This window comes from Rutidosis leptorrhynchoides, chromosome 3, assembly GCF_046630445.1.
Source record: "Rutidosis leptorrhynchoides isolate AG116_Rl617_1_P2 chromosome 3, CSIRO_AGI_Rlap_v1, whole genome shotgun sequence".
Classification (NCBI taxonomy): domain Eukaryota; kingdom Viridiplantae; phylum Streptophyta; class Magnoliopsida; order Asterales; family Asteraceae; genus Rutidosis; species Rutidosis leptorrhynchoides.
The window spans coordinates 618,047,506-618,056,540 of record NC_092335.1 but is presented as its reverse complement, the minus strand read 5'-3'; positions in this window follow the sequence as shown (position 1 = coordinate 618,056,540).

The window sequence follows — 9,035 nt, the reverse complement described above, 5'->3', positions numbered from 1 at the left end:
CTTAGAAAATTTGGCGTATAACTGTTCTTTTCTTAACAATTCTAATACCAACCTTAAATGCTTCTCAGGCTCTTGCTCACTCTTGGAATAGATAAGAATATCGTCAATGAAAATGATAACAAACTTATCTAAATACGGACTACAAACTCGATTCATGAGGTCCATGAATACAGCTGGCGCATTAGTCAACCCAAACGGTGCACCAAGCTCGATTTTTATAGGCCTGTGATCTGGAAAAGGGGCTCATGCGATCGCATGAGCTTTGCTCTTCAAGGCCATGCGATCGCATGGCCAGCTGGGGAGGCTCACATTTGGTTGTTTTCTTCTGCCGACGGTTTTATAATATAATATAATATATATATTAATTTTAAGAATTAATTATATATTATATTATATTCATGTGCATAGTTGACTTGTAATTTTTAGTCCATTGCGTCGAGCGTTGAGAGTTGACTCTGGTCCTGGTTCCAGATTTTCGAACGTCCTTGCGTACAATTTAATATCTTGTACTTTGCGTTTTGAATCTTGTACTCTTGTAATTTCGAGACGTTTCTTATCAATAATTGAAACCTCTTTGATTGTATTTTATTCTTTTAAGCTTTTTGGTCGTTTGCGTCTTCAATTCGTCGAATCTGTCTTTTGTCTTCACCTTTTATTATTTAAACGAATATCACTTGTAAATAGAACAATTGCAACTAAAAGCTTGTCTTTCTTGAGGAATAATGCTATGAAATATATGTTCGTTTTTAGCATTATCAAATACTAATGGGCAGGGCCATGGAAGAGTTTTCAATATTAATGCGGTAGAAGCACAGGAAGACCCGGAGCTTGTTACGGGTACGTTTCTTATTGATGATAAATCTGCTTATATTTTATTTGATTCGGCTGCGGATAGAAGCTATATGAGTAGAGAATTTTGTGCTAAATTAAGTTGCCCATTGATACCTTTGGATAGTAAATTTTTACTCGAATTAGCAAACGGTAAATTAATTTCAGCAGATAATATATGTCGGGAGAGAGAAATTAAACTGGGGGATGAAACGTTTAAAATTGATTTAATACCAGTCGAGTTAGGGAGTTTTGATGTAATAATTGGCATAGACTGGTTGAATAAGGTGAGAGCAGAGGTCGTTTGTTTCAAAAATGCGATTCGCATTATGCGTGAAAATGGAAAACCTTTAATGGTGTACGGAGAAAAGAACAACGCGAAATTAAATCTTATTAGTAGTTTGAAGGCGCAAAAACTAATAATAAAAGGTTGTTACGTCATTCTAGCACACATCGAGGAAGTTAAACCTGAAGAAAAGAACATCAGTGATGTTCCCGTCGCAAAAGAATTTCCCGATGTATTTCTGAAAGAATTACCGGGATTACCCCCACATCGATCCGTTGAATTTCAAATAGACCTTCTACCAGGAGCTGCACCAATAGCTCGTGCTCCATACAGACTCACACCCAGCGAAATGAAAGAATTACAAAGTCAGTTACAGGAACTTTAAGAGCGTGGTTTCATTCGACCAAGTACATCACTATGGGGAGCTCCTGTTCTGTTTGTCAAGAAGAAAGATGGTACATTCAGGTTGTGTATCGACTACCGAGAGTTGAACAAACTTACCATCAAGAACTGTTACCCATTACCGAGAATCGACGACTTATTTGATCAACTACAAGGCTCGTCGGTTTATTCGAAGATCGATTTACGTTCTGGATATCATCAAATGCGGGTGAAGGAGGATGATATTCCAAAGACTGCTTTTAGGACGCGTTACGGTCATTACGAGTTTATGGTTATGCCGTTTGGATTGACTAAAGCACCAGCTGTGTTCATGGACCTCATGAAACAAGTTTGTTATTGTTTTTATCGATGACATACTTATTTACTCGAAGAATGATCAAGAGCACGAAGAACATTTGAGAAAAGTGCTAGAGTTGCTGAGAAAAGAAAAACTATCCGCTAAGTTTTCAAAGTGTGCATTTTGGTTGGAAGAAGTTCAATTCCTCGGTCACATAGTGAACAAAGAAGGTATTCAGGTAGATCCAGCAAAGATTGAAACCGTTGAAAAGGGAGAAACCCCAAAAACTCCAAAACACATATGCCAATTTTTAGGGCTGGCTGGTTATTACAGGAGATTCATCCAAGATTTTTCCAAAATAGCAAAACCCCTGACTTCATTAACGCATAAAGGGAAGAAATTTGAATGGAAGGATGAACAAGAGAAAGCGTTTTAATTATTGAAGAAAAAGTTAAATACGGCACCTATATTGTCATTACCTGAAGGGAATGATGATTTTGTGATATATTGTGATGCTTCAAAGCAAGGTCTCGGTTGTGCATTAATGCAACGAATGAAGGTAATTGCTTATGCGTCTAGACAATTGAAGATTCATGAGTAGAATTATACGACGCATGATTTGAAATTAGGCGCAGTTGTTTTTGAATTAAAGACTTGGAGGCACTACTTATATGGGGTCAAAAGTATTATATATACCGACCACAAAAGTCTTCAACACATATTTAATCAGAAACAACTGAATATGAGGCAGCGTAGGTAGATTAAATTGTTGAATGATTACGACTTTGAGATTCATTACCACCTGGGGAAGGAAAATGTGGTAGCCGACGCCTTGAGCAGAAAGGATAGATGAAATGTCCCGTTCTTATTGATTAAAAACGTTCCATATTAATTGATTTCGTTGCGAGGTTTTGACCTCTATATGAGATGTTTTTCAAAGACTGCATTCATTTTTAAAACAAACCATAACCTTTATTTCATAGATAAAGTTTTTAAAAAGCTTTACGTAGATTATCAAATAATGATAATCTAAAATATCCTGTTTACACACGACCATTACATAATTGTTTACAATACAAATATGTTACAACAAAATAAGTTTCTTGAATGCAGTTTTTACACAATATCATACAAGCATAGACTCCAAATCTCGTCCTTATTTAAGTATGCGACAGCGGAAGCTCTTAGTATTCACCTGAGAATAAACATGCTTTAAACGTCAACAAAAATGTTGGTGAGTTATAGGTTTAACCTATATGTATCAAATCGTAACAATATACCACAAGATTTCATATTTCAATACACATCCCATACATAGAGATAAAAATTATTAATATGGTGAACACCTGGTAACCGACATTAACAAGATGCATATATATAAGAATATCCCCATCATTCCGGGACACCCTTCGGATATGATATAAATTTCGAAGTACTAAAGCATCCGGTACTTTGGATGGGGTTTGTTAGGCCCAATAGATCTATCTTTAGGATTCGCGTCAATTAGGGTGTCTGTTCCCTAATTCTTAGATTACCAGACTTAATAAAAAGGGGCATATTCGATTTCGATAATTCAACCATAGAATGCAGTTTCACGTACTTGTGTCTATTTTGTAAATCATTTATAAAACCTGGATGTATTCTCATCCCAAAAATATTAGATTTTAAAAGTGGGACTATAACTCACTTTCACAGATTTTTACTTCGTCGGGAAGTAAGACTTGGCCACTGGTTGATTCACGAACCTATAACAATATATACATATATATCAAAGTATGTTTAAAATATATTTACAACACTTTTAATATATTTTGATGTTTTAAGTTTATTAAGTCAGCTGTCCTCGTTAGTAACCTACAACTAGTTGTCCACAGTTAGATGTACAGAAATAAATCGATAAATATTATCTTGAATCAATCCACGACCCAGTGTATACGTATCTCAGTATTGATCACAACTCAAACTATATATATTTTGGAATCAACCTCAACCCTGTATAGCTTACTCCAACATTCACATATAGAGTGTCTATGGTTGTTCCGAAATATATATAGATGTGTCGACATGATAGTTCAAAACATTGTATACGTGTCTATGGTATCTCAAGATTACATAATATACAATACAAGTTGATTAAGTTATGGTTGGAATAGATTTGTTACCAATTTTCACGTAGCTAAAATGAGAAAAATTATCCAATCTTGTTTTACCCATAACTTCTTCATTTTAAATCCGTTTTGAGTGAATAAAATTGCTATGGTTTCATATTGAACTCTATTTTATGAATCTAAACAGAAAAGTATAGGTTTATAGTCGGAGAAATAAGTTACAAGTCGTTTTTGTAAAGGTAGTCATTTCAGTCGAAAGAACGACGTCTAGATGACCATTTTAGAAAACATACTTCCACTTTGAGTTTAACCATAATTTTTGGATATAGTTTCATGTTCATAATAAAAATCATTTTCTCAGAATAACAACTTTTAAATCAAAGTTTATCATAGTTTTTAATTAACTAACCCAAAACAGCCCGCGGTGTTACTACGACGGCGTAAATCCGGTTTTACGGTGTTTTTCGTGTTTCCAGGTTTTAAATCATTAAGTTAGCATATCATATAGATATAGAACATGTGTGTAGTTAATTTTAAAAGTCAAGTTAGAAGGATTAACTTTTGTTTGCGAACAAGTTTAGAATTAACTAAACTATGTTCTAGTGATTACGAGTTTAAACCTTCGAATAAGATAGTTTTATATATATGAATCGAATGATGTTATGAACATCATTACTACCTCAAGTTTAGTAGGTAAACCTACTGGAAGTGACAAGAAATGATCTAGCTTCAAAGGATCTTGGATGGCTTGAAAGTTCTTGAAGTAGGATCATGACACAAAAACAAGTTCAAGTAAGATCATCACTTGAAATAAGATTGTTATAGTTATAGAAATTGAACCAAAGTTTGAATATGATTATTACCTTGTATTAGAATGATAACCTACTGTAACAAACAAAGATTTCTTGAGGTTGGATGATCACCTTACAAGATTGGAAGCGAGCTAGCAAACTTGAAAGTATTCTTGATTTTATGTAACTAGAACTTGTAGAATATATGAAGAACATGTAACGACCCGCACTTTTCCGATCGTTCTATACTTATGAGATTAATATTTACATAAATTAAACCTTACCAACATGATAAGCAATCCAAATTGTTGAGACTTATGTTTTTGAAAAGAGTTTTACACAACGTTTGACCGTCTAGTTTGACCGATGATATCACGAACTATACAATATATGATAATTATACATACATATTTAACATGATCTAAGGATGTTTTAATATCTCATTTTGTATTAATAACAAAAAGTCATAAGTATATTTTGAAACTACTAACTTAAGTTTTCAAAACAATAACCTACGTAACGTTATTTGACATAAATACTGATGATTTATAATGTTTATACATATATCGTATAAGTAATGTATTTAATCATTTTTAAAGGGCTTTTATACATAAAACAATATAAGTATATTTACAAAAGATAGTTATATTTGAATTCTCGTTCCGTTTCCTCAATAATCCTATACGTATATCTAGGGTACTATACACAGCTTCTAGAAGTATTTACTATTGGTATATACCAATAGAAATCTTCAATTATTGGAATAATATGTCATTCATGACATAATAAATTTTAACTTATCTTAGATATTTTTACTAAAAACCAAATTTTCAAGCCTATAAATAAGCACCATTTCTAACTCATTTTTACACATTCATTTTCCAAATTTTACTTCCAATTTTCACACACACTTGCAAGAACTCTCTCAACTTTTATTTTACTACTTCTTTCCAGCAACTTTACATTTTAAACTTGAGGTAAAAACTCTACTTCAACTCTTTTTCAATTCATATATTTAAAGCTATATATATAAGAGTTTATAAACTAGAACATAGTTTGAATGATTTCAAACTTGTTCGCAAACTAAATAGATCCTTCTAACTTAACTTTTAAAATACTTCAAGACCTGTAACATATCTTAATTATATGCTAACTTAACAAGGTATAACTTGGTTTTTCAAAGAACACCTTAAAAACTGAATTTACGACGTCGGAGTGCAACCGGGGGCTGTTTTGGGTTGGATAATTAAAAACCATCTTAAACTTTGAATTGGAGGTTTATTTTCTGGAAAAATGATTTTTACTATGAATATGATAACACATAAAAATTTCATGATTTAACTCAAAGTATAAGTATTTTTAGAAAAATAATCATTTGAGGTTGTTTACATGATGGAAAATGATTAACTTCATAAGTTTCACTAAAGTTTGACCTATGCCATGTGATTTTGAATACAAACTAAGGTATTTACAGTTCATAGTCTTAAAGAGGGACTCGATCCAAGGAGATGGCAAGTTGAATCAACGAAAATGGAGTTGTAACGAAGAAACTATGACCGAAACAAAATCGGATATCCAAGACTAGTTTAGCCACGAAAATAATTGGGAAAAAATTAAATAAATCACATCTTTTTAAGTTAACATGATATTTTATATATATGTACTTATAATTCAATTTTATATGGTTCAGGATCACCCGTAAACAACACGAGAAGATTAATCATAAGATCCCATGATTGTACGCAACACTTCATTTGACAACACCGGTACTTTATGTACGCAACACGTCATTTGACAACACCGGTACCATGGGTCAAGATTAATCTCAACCAATACATATACGATGGGGTTTTATTTATTTCGTTGGGGGTTTTATTTATTTCATTGCGGGTATATTAAACATCTAAAAATGAACCATTAAAATTGAATTACTAACAACGAACTGCTAACTACGGACTAAGGAATTATTCAAAGTATTAAAAGTATAACAAGTATATATATGTGACGTTTGTTTAAAAAGAAAAGGTATTGATATATTATATATGGATAGGTTCGTGATATCAACCGGAGACCAAGTCAAATTATATATATATCTTCAAGACGAAAGTGAGTATATAGTCCCACTTTTAAACTCTAAATATTTCGGGATGAGAATACATGTATTTTATGTTTTACGTTATGGACACAAGTAACTGAAAAATATATTCTACGTTGAGTTGTACCACTGGCATACTTCCCTGTAGCTTGGTAACTGTTATTTACAGCGGTATTGTAAACGCGAATCCTGTTGATAGATCTATCGGGCCTGACAACCCCAACCGGACTGGACGACCAGTATTCAACGGTTCCACAGTACTTCGTTTCGTGACTACACTTGGTACGGTGTAGTAAGATTTCATAATAAAGGGAATATGCGACGTGATTAAATGTTAAGTATGGTTACCAAGTGCTCAACCACTTAGAATATTTTTATTAAACTGTTTATATACGAAATCTTGTGGTCTATATATATATATTGCTGCCGGCATTAAACCTATATCTCACCAACTTTATGTTGACCTTTTAAAACATGTCTATTCTCAGGTGATTACTAAAGCTTCCGCTGCATTATGTTGAATTTGAGCAGGATCTTGCGTACGCATATTTGTGTCAAAAATAAAACTGCATACCCAAGGATTTGTGTTGTAAAATATGCTCGAAATCGTGTTGTTATCATTATATGTAAAGTTTGTAAGTCGAAGATTATCGCTAAACGATAATCATCTTTTTATTGTCTAAAGCTTGTAACAAAAATAATGGTTATGGTTTGTAATGTATAATATATGCAGTTTCTCTTTTAAAAATGTCGCATATAGAGGTCAATACCTCGCAATGAAATCATACGTTATCTAACACGTTCTTATGGTTAAGGACGGGTTATGACATGTGGTATCAGAGCAGTGGTCTTAGCGAACCAGGTTTGCATTAGTGTGTCTAACCGATAAGTCGTTAGGATACATTAGTAAGTCTGGACTTTGACCGGGTCTGATTTAAAAACCATTGCTTATCATTGTTGGTTAAAATTTATATGTAAATATTATGTAGTACTAATGGGTTAGTTGTTGTATGATAGATGTCGGGCTCAAAACTTGTTATCACATTCAGCGACTCCGAACCAGAATCTTCAGATGGTGTTCCAGTCATTAACCTATCCGATGACGAAAATAATATCTTTGGGGAAGACTCACAAATTCCGGATGAACCGACTATAGAGAACCCGGAAAGTGAACCCGAGGAGGAAAGTGAACCCAAGGAGGAAAGTGAACCCGAGGAGGAAAGTGAACCCGAGGAGGAAAGTGAACCCGAGGAAGAAATACAGGAAATTACAAAAGACGAGTTCGAACTAGGAAAGAAACGAAAGGCTAATGAATTAGAAAATTCAAATCCCGAGTTTAGTAAGGATGATGTGGCACCAACTCCACTAGACACTACCACCCCTATTCCCGCTATTCCTATTCGTGCTGTTCCGGCATCCAGTTCTTCAGCCCCACAGCCAAAATATAGGCAGACAGCTAGGATAAGCGTTAGGCCATTCCTTGAACCTAAACGTCCTAGAAAATAGACCAAACGATGCGCTGCCGTATTAAACCATGGGATCATATAATGTTTTGTATAATATTATTAGTGTGGTTTGCTTAATGTTCGATATAAGATAAGCATATGTAAAATAGTGAAGTGTGAAATGCAATAATTTTCCATGGTTAAGTATTATTTAGATGGTAGTAATTGATTCTGTACTAAGCTATTAAGTATGGACATTAACAGGTAGGTACTACCCTAGATATAATTATAAAACGCTAATAAGAAGAAAAGGCTTTTATAATAATACCTGGTTCATATTATTAATAAGCTATAATGTACTGTAAATATACACTACATCTATAATATTCCATGTGAATAATTATTTTCTTTTCATTCTTATAGAAGAATATGGCGCGATTGAACCGAATGACGGAACAAGAAATCCAGGAACTCATCAATCAACGAGTGAACGACAGAATGTTATGGGTCGAGGCTGCAAGAGGTGCTGCAGTTAACCCAAATCCTCGTGTGGGGTGCACTTACAAAACTTTTCAAGCTTGCAAGCCCTCATCATTCAGTGGAACAGAAGGACCAATCGGTTTAACCCGGTGGATAGAAAAGATGGAGACTGTGTTTAAAATCAGTGGTTGTGTTGAAAAGGACATGACCAAGTATGCATCGTGCACTTTACAAGATAGTGCACTCACGTGGTGGAAAAATTATGTGAAGGCTGTAGGAGGAGATGTAGCTTATGATACTCCGTGGGAAGAATTCAAAACAAT